A 13,211-nucleotide genomic window follows, 5' to 3' on the forward strand; every position below is an offset into this window, starting at 1 on the left:
ATCTTGCTGTTGAGTGCAAGAATTACAACATGACCATTGTTCAATTAAAAAAAAAAATCTCCATCCTAAATTATTTTAAAAATCTGTTCATTCTATGAAAAAAGAGTTTAAAATGGCAATTTAAACTAAAAATCTGTTTACTCAAGCAAGCACCGTACCATTTTCTAGTCCATATTTCATTTATTAATGTTAAGTGGGCCAAATTTTCTGAAAACTGTCACATTTCTTTTAAAAAATGCTACACGGAAAGCCTGTGCATACACATGTGTGGATTAGAAATGTCAGTCTTTATGTAGCAGGAACATCTTATTTTCATTTTCTATATGAGCAAATTTGCTCCCTAGAGAAGTGGTCACAGTACCAAGCCTGACAGAGTTCAAGAAGCATTTGCACGATACTCTCAGGCACATGGTGTGACTCTTGGGGATGGTTCTCTACAGGACCAGGAGTTGGACTTGATGATCCTTGTGGTCCCCTTCCAACTCAGCATATTCTGTGATTCTGTTCCTTACTTATGAATTAATTTGATAACATTTGGCATATGTAGTTTTAATGTACTAACAAAACCTAGATATATTTGGCATATAATTGCATTTTTGTTTTTTCATGAATCCCTAAGACTCAGTTACCTCTTTCAGTTTGAATGCAAATGTCTTTGACAAGGTACAACTTAATATTCAGGAAGCATCATCAACTGTATCAAAAGGCAAAACAAATGACTACATTATACAGCAACAAGGTGGCCTTTATTTGTAGCAATTAGCTAGAAGCCCTTTATGAAGTGAGAATTGTGCAGCAATACTGAATAAGGAATTCAGAATTAAGGTCTAAAGATTCTGTGCTCAGCAATTGCTTAATGTTGCTTAAATTGAATAATTGTAAGAATGTAATTTTTAAAATAAAAATGAAATGTCAGTTTATTTTCTTGTTAGCGTTTACTGCAGTGCTATTATGATCTTCATGTAAAACATTTATTGAAAGACTTATGTAAGCATCTGTTCAGCTGCATGTAAGAACATTATATCAGGCAATAAGAAGCTGAACAGTTTTCTTCTATTACATCAAATCTGTTTTGCCTATGATGCATGCATGGACAGATAGACAAAGGAGAAGGGCTTCAGGGGGTTGGAAGTGAGACATGGATTAGCTGCAATATGAACTAGAGGAAGTGACTTTACACTATGACGTTTGCAAAAGTAAGTAATAAATTGTGACTGATTAAATGAAAATTTCTTTAAGGAGAAGAAAACTCTTATCTTCCTACAGGTTCCTCTATGACACAGAGTTAAGGAGCTTGCCCTTGTCCAAATTTTTATCATGTTAATTAAGTATTATATGTCATGCTCTACTTCTGACTTCAAGAAAAATAGTGTATTTTAAGCATACTTAGAAATATGGAAGACAAGTCTGAAGTGAAGGCTTTATTAATCTGCTAATTAATAATGTTGGCAGATGAAAGTTGCAATGTCTGTGAGATATTTACATAGAAATCATAGATGTACTGGTACTGGTGAAAAGTAGAGGGAAGAGAGGGAGAAACATCTTTTCACCATCCACAATACTATTATGAAAATAGTTACTTCTGTGTTTCTCTGGAATTATTAATTCTGATAGGACCAAAAATGTAGCTGTGAACATTTTATTACCAGCTATTACCAGCAAAAGAACACTCCTGGGAAAAGATTTAGATCAATTTACCGGTTTTAAGTGCCTCAAATCAAGAACACGAAATACATTAGCTTTCACTTGTACAAATCATCACTATATTTTCCTCTACCTTAAGGGACAGAATATTGTAGTTCCTCTTGATTTTAGCAACTAGCCTGGTGCTATGTGATCCTCTGTCTATGGCACTCATCCTGATGTTTCTATATTTTTTTCTTTGAGGTGTATAAAATTCTACCATTTATGAGAGCTGGCCTGAAACTGGAAATTTATTCTCTATGACTAAGCCTGTAGGATACAAACTTTACTCTGAAGTACTTGATACAAACTGAACTTTTCTTCTTTTCACAAAGCATGCAGGAGGTTGTAGTTAATGATGGTCTTGTCATTTTGCTGCCCAGCTGTGACAGCCAGGGGTTAGCTACAGGTTAAATCAGAGCCCAGAGAAACACAAGCTCTTTGGCTTCAGATATTCTCCAACTTTCTGTGCCTGTTACTGATAACTTCGTTGTTTCTGCAGTTTCTGGTTTCCATCAAATCTCCAGGAAGTTATTGAACTTTTGAAAGTTTCATATCCTTGATAAAAGACAAAAGGTCTTCTGCACCATGTGTTGCCTGCTGAGATGTCATAGAATGGTTTTAGTCAAACTAACTAATTGTCCAGGCCTGTGAGGCTTTGCCTGTTGAATCAAAATAAACAAACAAACAAACAAACAAATCCAAAAAATAAAATTAAAAAAAAAATGCAACCCCCACCTTCTGCTATAAACTCATCACTTTGTTCTATTTTTAAAAATGTGGAGGACTTACAAGAATTTTTAAATAGCTCAGAATACTTTCTATACATCTTTCATAATTAATAAATTAATCAATTAATAAATGGATCATTTCACAGCAGTAAAGTCTGCTGGAAAAAAACCATCTGAATCACAGCATAAAATTCAAAATTTTTTTGGAGTTGAATATGTAGCTAAACTAGTTGATAGACTGTATGAAGATCTAGCCATGGTTTCTAAGAAAGGTTTCTGCAAGTGTTGTCCTTAATTTGAAAGATGCATATTGGTTTCAAAAAAGGAATCACACATCTACTGCAAACCTCTTGGGAACAATGGTGACCAAGTAAGTGGTAACACTGAGATTAGCTCAGCTGGTTAGAGCTTGGTGCTGATAAAACCAAGATTGTGGGTTTGATCCCTTTATGGACCTTCACTTGAGAGCTGGACTTGGTGATTATTCTGGATCCCTTCCAACTCAGAATAATTCTAGGAATAAGAAGGTATAGGAATGCGAAACACACCACACAGATACTACCTTTTCATTTTCAGTCTTACATTATTGTACTGGACAGCATAAGATCTCTTTTGAGAACTTTATAATGATTAATTGTGTGACTAAAAGTATTCTTCTTCTTCTAAGAAATTATATATTAGTCTATATTTCTTTAAGATACATAGTGAGGGTCTTAATTCCAACAGTTTTACCTCGACAAAGATATGCATTATTATACTAAGATTTACAAGTGCTCCACAGATCTTGACCGCATTTTCCATGGCAAATTTCAAGTGCAGCATATCTTCTGGTTTTGTAAAAACACAGTAATTGCACTTGAATAAAATATTTAAGCCAATTCCTGCTAGGAACAGGACGAGTATCTCATGTTCAGTGTAAGTTGGTATGGACCTGTTAGACTAGTTTCTGCTGCTGAATTTGCAAAACTGGATTGCTCACATTGTCCTGTCTGCTAATGTTCTTGGTAGATCAATTCATCCACCTGAATTTCATATAGGGATAACTCCTAAAATGCTATGTAAATTAAATTTTCAGATTTACTCATTCTCAGTAAGCCATCAATTTTGGCTCACTTTTTTTTTCATTTGAGAAGGTCAATTAGGCTCCAAAGCATAATATGGCTTTACAAGCTTAAAATATGAAACTGACTGTTTTAGTGGTAACAGTACGTGGGATCAGTGGGTGTCCTATGAACTACTTATACAAAACTAATAGTCTTGGTTTATTCTGTTGAAGGGGAATAGGTTGAAGGAGAAGCAGCCTTTTCATTTCAGTGATGTTCCCTGGTGAGAATCTGCTTATCTATAGCTTAGCCAGTTCCCAAAAGATTGAAGAGTTCTATTTGAATGAAAGCTTGAAAAAGAAGGATTAGGAGGACTGAAGTATTTTTCTTTTTATCTTGGTTTCATGTTGCAATCACAAGCTCACTGGTAAAAGGAGCTAGAAGAACAAGCCTATAGATACGTACAAACAACAGTTCAGTAAATCTGAGTGTAAGTATTAGAAAGTCACATCAATTCGCAGCTTTAACCAAAATGTGTGTTTCTGAGGTTTTACTGGATAGATTCATACACTGTAGCATGCAAACTCTGTAGGGTTATTTTTACATTTTTATAAAGAGTGCTGTAAATGTCCTGATTTGGGAGGGAACAGTCTAATTAGTCCTTGCAGGACAGAGAAGTCAAATGGACATGGTTTTGGAGAGGCAGGCAGATTCAGTGATGGGAGAGTCTTCTTTACACAAGGAGTTGGGATTCTCCTGCTTTTAGCTCTGATTCATCTTCTAAGACCTCTATATCCAGGATATACACAATTCTGTTGTGAACTGTGCACCCATCCACTGACAAATAGCTAATGTATTTCTGCAAATTAAGTTTTTGTACTTTTTGGTAGCACAGAAAATGTTACTTGGCAAGAATAATCTGGTGAAAAGCTAACTTTCTGAGATACCAATCTTTAACTCTACGATTGTTTCTCTAGTGAAAAAAAAAAGATTAAAGTGTATATCTTTCACACTATTTCCCTGTTGTTTAATCCTAACCATCAACTCAGACAAGCAGAAGTGTGCAATATTTGTCATCAGTTTTTGGAAATTGGATGGCCATATTTTATACGCTCCAAAAAAGACATTTCCCAATTTTCTACTAGGAAAATCTCACTAAAATCTAAATAGTTCTAATCACAAATGTTAACTACAAAGACAAATATGTGGTGTTTTATAATGTAACACAGTTGATATTTTCAAGTTAAATTGCTTTTGATATGAAATTTATCATAGCTAGGATTAGTTCTATCTCTGAATCTAGGTCTACTACAAGCTACCAGATGTTGTTTTTATCTACTCTCACCTTTCTGTGCTTACCTGTATGTTAACTTTGGTTCTAAACTACCAAGATCTTCTGACTCTAATTGTCACATGTTAATCATGAAGGAAATTGATAACCTGATAGTGGCCACTTGTAAAGGGGCTGACAGAGTAAAAGAAGTTAACTACTAATACAAAAAGAGTGTTTGTTGTTTCTTGATTATCTCAGGGGAGCCATACCCATCAGCAAGAATTGCTCCAGAAGATAAAACCCTCTGTTGTGGGCTGGCATGTTGTTTCTTGGCTGTTGTATTTGCTGTAATTCTAATCTGAAACTTGGAAAATGAAGCAAGTTCTCCTACATGCTGCCTAATCTGAGGGAAACCTTGTATCCAAGTTGATGCTTCAGAGGCAGAAGAATGTGATATGTTCCTGTGAAGCCATTACCTTGTTGCTAATCTGCATTTTATGTCTCTGGTCTCTTCCCTGGCCACAGTAGATACGGTTGGGGTTTTTTACCGGAGTATCAGGGTGTGCACCATGCTGAGGAAGCACAAATACTGGTATTTGATTATTCCTTTCCTTTTTGATGCCCTTTGATTTCAAAAAACAAACCAAGTTGCTGTCAAGTCTTTTCTTTGATTTTATGTTGTTTCTCAGGCGGGCTTACTACTTCTCAGAGTATATTTCAAGACAGATGGGCTTGGTAAAAGTACTTGTGTGCGAAGACAGTTGTAAGCAACTGCATTGTTTTAATTTATAGTGATTTTTTTTTTTTGTCTTTTTTTTTATTATTTTTTCGTGATGCTTTTTTGCATCACATAACAAAATTATGGCAGCTGAAGTCTTCATTTGTTTTTTTGTGGTTGTTACCCAGCTTTACAGCACTGTATAGAAAGAGTTGTGTGTTGTGATGAAGGTTCCTTAAAGTCAGTAATTCAGTCAGGGTGTCTCTGCTGTTTCTGTAGTGAGAGTGTAGTGCCTGGCCAACACACAAAGAACACTGAGGCACATCTGCATGTTACTGCCTACTGTTCCTGTTGCTTAATCTTGAGAACTCCTGTGCTTATTGGTTTTAAGTATTTCTGTCTTAGAAATTGGGTGGATACTCCTGGTGTTTTTTTGTGGGTTTTTTTTGTTTGTTTTTTAAGTTTAAGTATTAGGATGTAAAGTTTCTTTTAAGCTGAATCAAACAAAACCAGGTATGTTTAAAAAGTAAAACAATGTGTTATACATATAATATTCAGTTTTATGGAGAAGTCTCTTGACAGTCCAACCAATGTCAAACTTTGTATTTTAATTTCTTAATAATAATCTACTCGTACACTGCAGAATCTTGGATAGAGGAAAGCTTGTGCTCCTAACTATATAGTAATGTAAGTGGTTCAGAATGATAAAATATTAAAGAGTGTTCCTAGAGATATGTGTTAACCTCATTTTTAGTGGCTGATGTCAGCACTGAAGAAATTTGAACTAGTGTCATTTACTTGCTCTCAGACTGAAAAGGGGAAAAGACAACAGTGATTCTGTGGAGAGGGTATTGATGCAGAAGAGCTACATTTTTTATTTATTTCTTTGATCTCTCAAAGAGAATTTTGTTGTATTTTTCTTTTTAGATACTACTTTCATTTTTCATATTTCATCTTTCTCTGAGATATCTATTAGTTATAAGCAATCATATTGGCACAGGTGCAACTGATTTTTACTAGATCACGTGTCTCAGTGACACTAGCTGTCACTATATATGGTAAATCTGTCAGTCATTAAAGGTAGAAGAATGGTTCCAGTACTCTTAGCTATCAAGGTAATGAGTTTCAGAGGAAGAAAATATAAAAAACCCATGCAGTCGTTTGCCCTCAAATTTTCATCTTGAGATAAAAAGTTTAATTAACCATCATCAATTGCACACTGTATCACTGAATACATTTTGTCTTGTGGTGATGTGCAAAAACCTGCTATACTAAGTAATCTCACAGCTAAATCTTGTACATCAAAATAGAGGATGTTTGTTGGGATGAAATCATAATGGTCAAAATTCAGTGTCAACACATAGCAACAATGTTGTTGAATTATAATTTTGACCACATAGCTCTACAATGTGTGGCCAGAAGTTAATACTTCTCTGATTCTCTGCAATAAAGAATAATAAGACAGGATAGGCGTGGACAGCAAGTGAATGTAATTAAGACGCTAGTGACAAAAACAAAGCCACAGCGTAGAAGATCAAATTGGAGAAGTCAATAGCTCATGTAAGTTGATGATAACCAATATTTCCAGACAGTAACATTACCGACAATTTCTAAGTAATCTTGTGTTCTACTTTGCCTATATATCTTTTTGCTCTTCCCATGAAGCTGATGAATGATGATTTGGAAGAAGGGAGATTTGCTTGGTAGCATTCTTGATTGGCCAATTTTTTCTGCTGTCACTCTGGAATAAGCCAGCACATCTCTAAACTAATGGATCTGACAAACATTCTGACAATCCAATCAAGAAAGATCAACTGCTGAGAAGAATTCACAATTTACCTAAATAAATCCTGGTTCAAATATGAAACTTATCAGAGAATGTTTTTTATTGGGACTAAAACCTAGCTAATAATTGTGAACTTCTGTATGAAAAAATAATACATAAACTTGGAAACTTACATATTTAAGTGATCTACTGATAATTCTTTACATTTTTCCAGTTTGCTTGAATTTGAGTTACTCAACCACCAGCTTGTACTGCTGTATCTGTGGATGCTCTCGCACCAGTCTAATATTTCATGGTCTTCAGACCATGAAACTTCATTATACTATAAATTATAAAAATAGTTTCTTTTCAGAATATAGATTAATGAGTTTGTAGCACTTCTTCCAGAGAGTAGCAGCTCAGAATTGAAGGCTCATAGCAGTCAGGCTGCCTGTGCAGTCTTGGGTACCTTCTGTGTTTCTTACACGTTCTGTCACTCACACCGCTTTTTTTCCTCATGCTTCTTTCAAGAGCTCTAGCTATCCTTCTCTTCTCCTTTCTGACCTCTTCATTTTTGTTGTCTGACTTGCATCAGTCCTCTTTCTGATCTGTTCCTTCTCTGTTCCTCTTCTAACCCAGCTCAGTACATTAGTATTACTACTTTTGGATGGAGACAGATATTCTCCTAAGAGCTGTAACACCTACGACTCTGACCTTTCAAAAGTCTGTATTATGCTCTGTTTCTCTCCTCTTCACACCTGTGCTGCAAAATTCAGGCATTGCTTCCTTTCTGTATTCTCTCTGTGGGAAGTACGACAATGCAGAAAAATAGAATAATAGCCATGTACAGGTCTGTAAGTGGTTTATTTGTTTATAAAACCAAAGCTGAAATATGTGTATGTTATTTGAACAATATATTATTTATCTGTGTGTGAATTTTTTTTTACAATTGTGTGTGTTACAAGTTCATTTGATAAATATACATTTTTGTGGGATTTACACTGGTAGAATAAGCATTGAATGATGGTATATTGTGAACTGCATGCACAGAAATAGAGAATATGTTTGGCTGGCACTGCAGCAAAGATGAGTTGAAAGAAGAATAGGGGAGTTCTGCACACATGTTTACACGTTTTCGTTTAAAGGTCTTGACTGATTTTGTTGGTTTGTTTTTGGTTTTGTTTTGTTTTGTTGTTTTTTTTTAGTTTAGTAATATATCTCCATAGGTAGATCTTATATTGCAAGCATTTTTGTAAAGCTTTTCCTTTAAGTACTTCTCTTTGGACTACTTCATGGCAGAAGCTTGTTACTAGGATTTTTATCATTCTATTGCTAGAGATAGATGCTAGTAAGTTTTAAGAAATACTTCTTTTGGGTATGAAACTGTCCATCTTTAAAGGGATGTATACTTATAGTTCTTTATTATACCTCATAAATGGCTATGGAAAAGTGCAATGACAAAAATGGAGAAGTATCAACATTTTCCTACTTTATTGAAGATAAATATCTCATTAGTGAAGAACAATGTTTTTAGCTGTCAGTCATGTTGTGGCTGGTGAATTATGCACAGTTTCAGTCTCTATCTTCAGTTTTCTCTCTAGAGTTTATTAATTTCATTTTTAGGCCCTTACAATTTTTTTTCAATTGTAGCCAGGGAAATTTGTATTTCAGCCTCATGTCTCTTGGGCCCTCTTCCATACAGATTTAAGTAGCTCAGCATGTTAGTCAAGATAATGTTGGTTCTTGAACTGTAAGGTACACTGTTAGAAGTAAACAGTATTTTTTGTAATATTTCAGCCTTTGCTCAAAATGTATCTAATAGGTTAGTAGAAACTAAGCTTGGTAGAGGTATTTTAAACAGGTTTTTCTTTCCTTCCTAACATGTCCTAGTTCAGAAAAATCATGCATCTTTGTAAATAGAGTTCATTTACCACATCCAACCCATCTTTCCTCACAATATATGTCATTTTCATACATGTTTTTTCTTAGCTTTTGTTCATAGCATAGAGTTTTTCTTGTTTTCTTTTCATTCCTGGTAGAAACTTGATCTTGCAGCTGACACAGTTTATAGTGAACCAAAAGCCCATCATATAATCCAAACAAGAAAAAACCCCCCACTTTAAATAATTTTTGCAATAATAAAATAAACCTGTTTGAAAAGCAGCACTGTGAAATACTTGCCACTTACTGCTTTTTATTGTGCTCATGAGTTTTAAAATCAATTTTCTTTATCATCGGTGTTTGAAAAGCTCATAGCAGCTAAATTTGCCTTAAAAATTAAAATATGTATGAAGCAAATTAACAGGTTCACCTGTTTCCCACTTAGAGTCAAGACAGTTTTGTGGGATCTTTAGAGATAACATATACTGTGTTTATTGATGTGTGGTTCTTCTCTGATTTTTATTTTCAGTTTCTCATAAATTACTGTGTCAAGTATTCGCAGAGTTATCAGCTAAAACAATATTAGTTAACAGCAGGGAAAATTAAAACCATAAAGTTTAGAATTGTCTGTGCAAATTGGGTTAAACTACCATGATTAAAGCTTCTGCCATGTTCCTAGTTTCTGAGGAGACTAACAAAAAGAATAAGTTTATCTATTTTTCACAGTATTTTGGTTTCTATGTAAGATAGAAGTGTTAAAATAACTAAATATGGAGTTTGCAATGAAAAAAGTGGTTTGCCCTTTCGTTTTACACTTTGTTAGAAAAGACTGGGAATGGAGTTTTGACTCTTTCTAAACACATTTCTATTAGTTAAAAGTAATTTTACTTTTTCAATACAGGAAGATCCTCTCAGATCCCTTAGGATCCTAAATAGCTTAGTTCATAAACGTAAATCAGAAATTCATATGCAAATTTTTTTACCCAGGAATTAAAAATATTCTTATTTCTTTTTTTCCCATCCGTGCATTCACTTGTCTAGTTCAAGTTTCCATTCTAATGGAAACTTGGCTTCATCTTGCAGACATTTCAGTAAAATAAAGAATTTGAAAAAAAAGTCTTAAACAGTGCTAAAGCACTTCTGTTGCCATCTCCATGGCAAGTCTGCTGAATAAATTTCAGCAAGCATGAGTTTACTCCACAGCTAGACAGTAATTTTTAAACTCTGAGTAAGAAGAAACAGCATTTAAGAACAGTGATATATTAAATTAATTTCAGTTACTGCAGCTGCTACCCAACATGGTAGGAGGATTAAAAAAAAATACTAATTGGATTGCTAAAAGAAAGACCATTCTGACTCCTGTGGTTTTTTTTTTTTTTTGGCTGGTTGGTTGGGTTTTGGTTTTGGGTGGTGTTTTTTTGTTTGTTTTTTTGGTTTGTTTGTTTGTGGGTTTTTTGCTTTTTAAAATTTTATTTTATTTCTTCTGTCGTTCTGCATGGTCCTGGTTTCTGTTTGGAAAGATGCAGTCTGAAACTCCCTATGAAACAGAGCTGTCTGTCTGAGATACCTTAAGTCCATTAAAAATATTCAAGCAGAGAACTGGTTTTGCTCAGCAGGATTTAAAGGGCATTCCTAAGGAAATAGAAATTTCTAAATTCATCTAATTTTATGTTGAAGTACAGCCATATGTCACAAAGATGAAAACATGCCATAGTGATCAATATAAGAGGTTTTCCCTTTGTCCCAGTTGAGTTAGCTTAATACAGGGAAATTTAATTAATGAATCTATAGAGACAATGCTTCACTTGTTATCCTTTATTTACATTTGGAGCAAGATGATTTTCATAGGCACTAGATATCCACTAATCCTAATAAAGTCAGCACAAGCTTCAGGTATTTCATAATGCTGAAAGGAGGGCCAGAGTGGTTTAGAGGAAAATATGTAGCGAGCCTTTAAAAAAACCAAACCAAAACAAAACAAACAAACAAACAAACAAACAAAAAACCAACAAAAAAAACCCACAAAAAAACCCCAAAACAGTATAAGAAGTGTTGTCAGATTCTGATAGACAGCTAGCCAAAAGTCTTATGCAGACTAGCAGCACATTTAATGAGTTATATCTATCTATTATAATTCTGAAGTCCAGAAGACTAACTACATAAGTTACTTTGGTTTGCATGCTTTGCAGTATGCAAAAAGTATTTTAAAAATCCAGGGGAAAAAATGTATTCTACAGCTAAGGATTTAGAAACAAATAGCTTAAGAAAATCTTCTGGCTGCTTGCCAAGAAAATTTTTAAGCCTTCACATTCCATGTCTGTTTTTAGCAGATGAGATTCTGCTCTTGTTTGAATTGTGTTTTCTGCTCTGAAGTGCTCGGCACTTCAAAAAAATAGCACTTCCTAGTTTCTCAGTGTTTCTATCCATGGCATGTGTGGAGTAGCATTTGTATACATTCAAGACAAAATTAAGCTTTTCCTTTTCAGTTTACTGCATTGATTTGGCAATCCTAAGAGAAAGCATGTTTTTTCTCTACATTGTCAGTAGTTTTTTAATTTTCTCTGGATCAGAGTGATGGAATTTATGTTGCATAATGGTCTCTACAAATAAAAGAAAGACCCTTAAGACTGAACAGTGAATCCCCTGTTGCCTGCAGTTCTGACCGTGTACTTCACTCTTGGATATTTCTGTGACTGTGGAAAGCTGACAATCCCTTTTAAAGTGAGAGGACCTCTGATTATATATAAAGTAAGTAAATACTATTGCTGGAAATGGGCAAAAGCAAAGTCATATTACATTTATCTTCTATCTCTAAACAGCTGAAGTCAGGAATTCTGTTCTTTGTAAGATTCATCAGAAAGAAACAAGAGCATCATCACAGGGCCTTTTTCAAAAAAAAATGAATACCGTGTCATAGAATTTCATCGTACTGTATGTGTCCAGAGAAATAATAAATCCCATTAAACACTGAAAATATCTTTACAGCACTTTTTATAGTTAGAATTTTTAGTTCAAAAAATGCACTGCTAAGCTCTTGCTATGAGCTTGTTCTTTTTCTGTAACTATATATTTAAAATATTCAGTATTGACATAGTAACTCCATATGTGGATTTAAAGATATAAGTTCAACACTTGAAAATCAGACCATAAGGAATTTAATAATATTTTCTGGTTGAACACCTGCCCAAGTAAGAACCAGCTTTCTGTTTTCTGAGAGTTACCCTTTATTCAAGAAACAAAACCACCAAAAGAACAACCAAAGCCTAACCTAAGCTCAAGTATGTTCCCTTTCTTTTGCTATCTAATCTGAGCATTGATAAGATTTGATTTCTTCTAGAAGGTTTCTCTGTATTTTAAGACTCTAGTGTGGTCCCTTGTCAGACTTTCCTTCAATTCTAAGCTGTCCATGCAGGGACTCTCATCTTAGTGGGTGATTCCTATGAGCTATAACAACGTTCAAAAGAAACACTCAATATACCATTGTTCCAGAATCCTGGATTCCTAATGCCCTGCTAGGTAGCATCTGAGCTAAATATATTAGTTCTGTTGTTAATTTGAGGGAGCAATGGAGTGAAAAATGAAGATGAGACTTTTGTTTTCCCTCATAAATATCAACTTCTTTTATTCCATGTATTTACTGAACCAAAAAGTTTGCACAGGAGTTCTGAGTTAGTTACAAGCTGATGACAAGCTGTTATGCTGCATTTCTTCTACAGCCTGATTCTCAGATTGTTACCTAGAGACATTTTGAAAATCCTCTGTGGTCCTGCTTTAAGATGGGAAAAAAAATATCTTCAATTTCCTGGCATAAATCAATCTGATGGGAATGTTATCGCAAATTACCATATCATAACAGAACATGTGTTGATGTTTCTAGAGAACTCATAGCTTTCCGTCAAGCACAACGTCCTTAGTCTTTTACAAGATAAAAATTATATTAACACCCTTATGCACACTGCTCTAAGTCTGGCCATACTAATATTTGGAATTTGCCCTAGGAGGGAATTTACCAGTTTCATGGAAATATATTCTTATCATGGTTCCTTTTACAGGGAAGAGATAAAGGAAAAATACTAAAGAATTTTCTGTGTTGTCGTACTAACAGTGTTTTCTCATT

Source organism: Empidonax traillii, unplaced genomic scaffold, assembly GCF_003031625.1.
Source record: "Empidonax traillii isolate 1590-97213 ecotype Southwest subspecies unplaced genomic scaffold, ASM303162v1 scaffold493:size717247, whole genome shotgun sequence".
Lineage (NCBI taxonomy): Eukaryota > Metazoa > Chordata > Aves > Passeriformes > Tyrannidae > Empidonax > Empidonax traillii.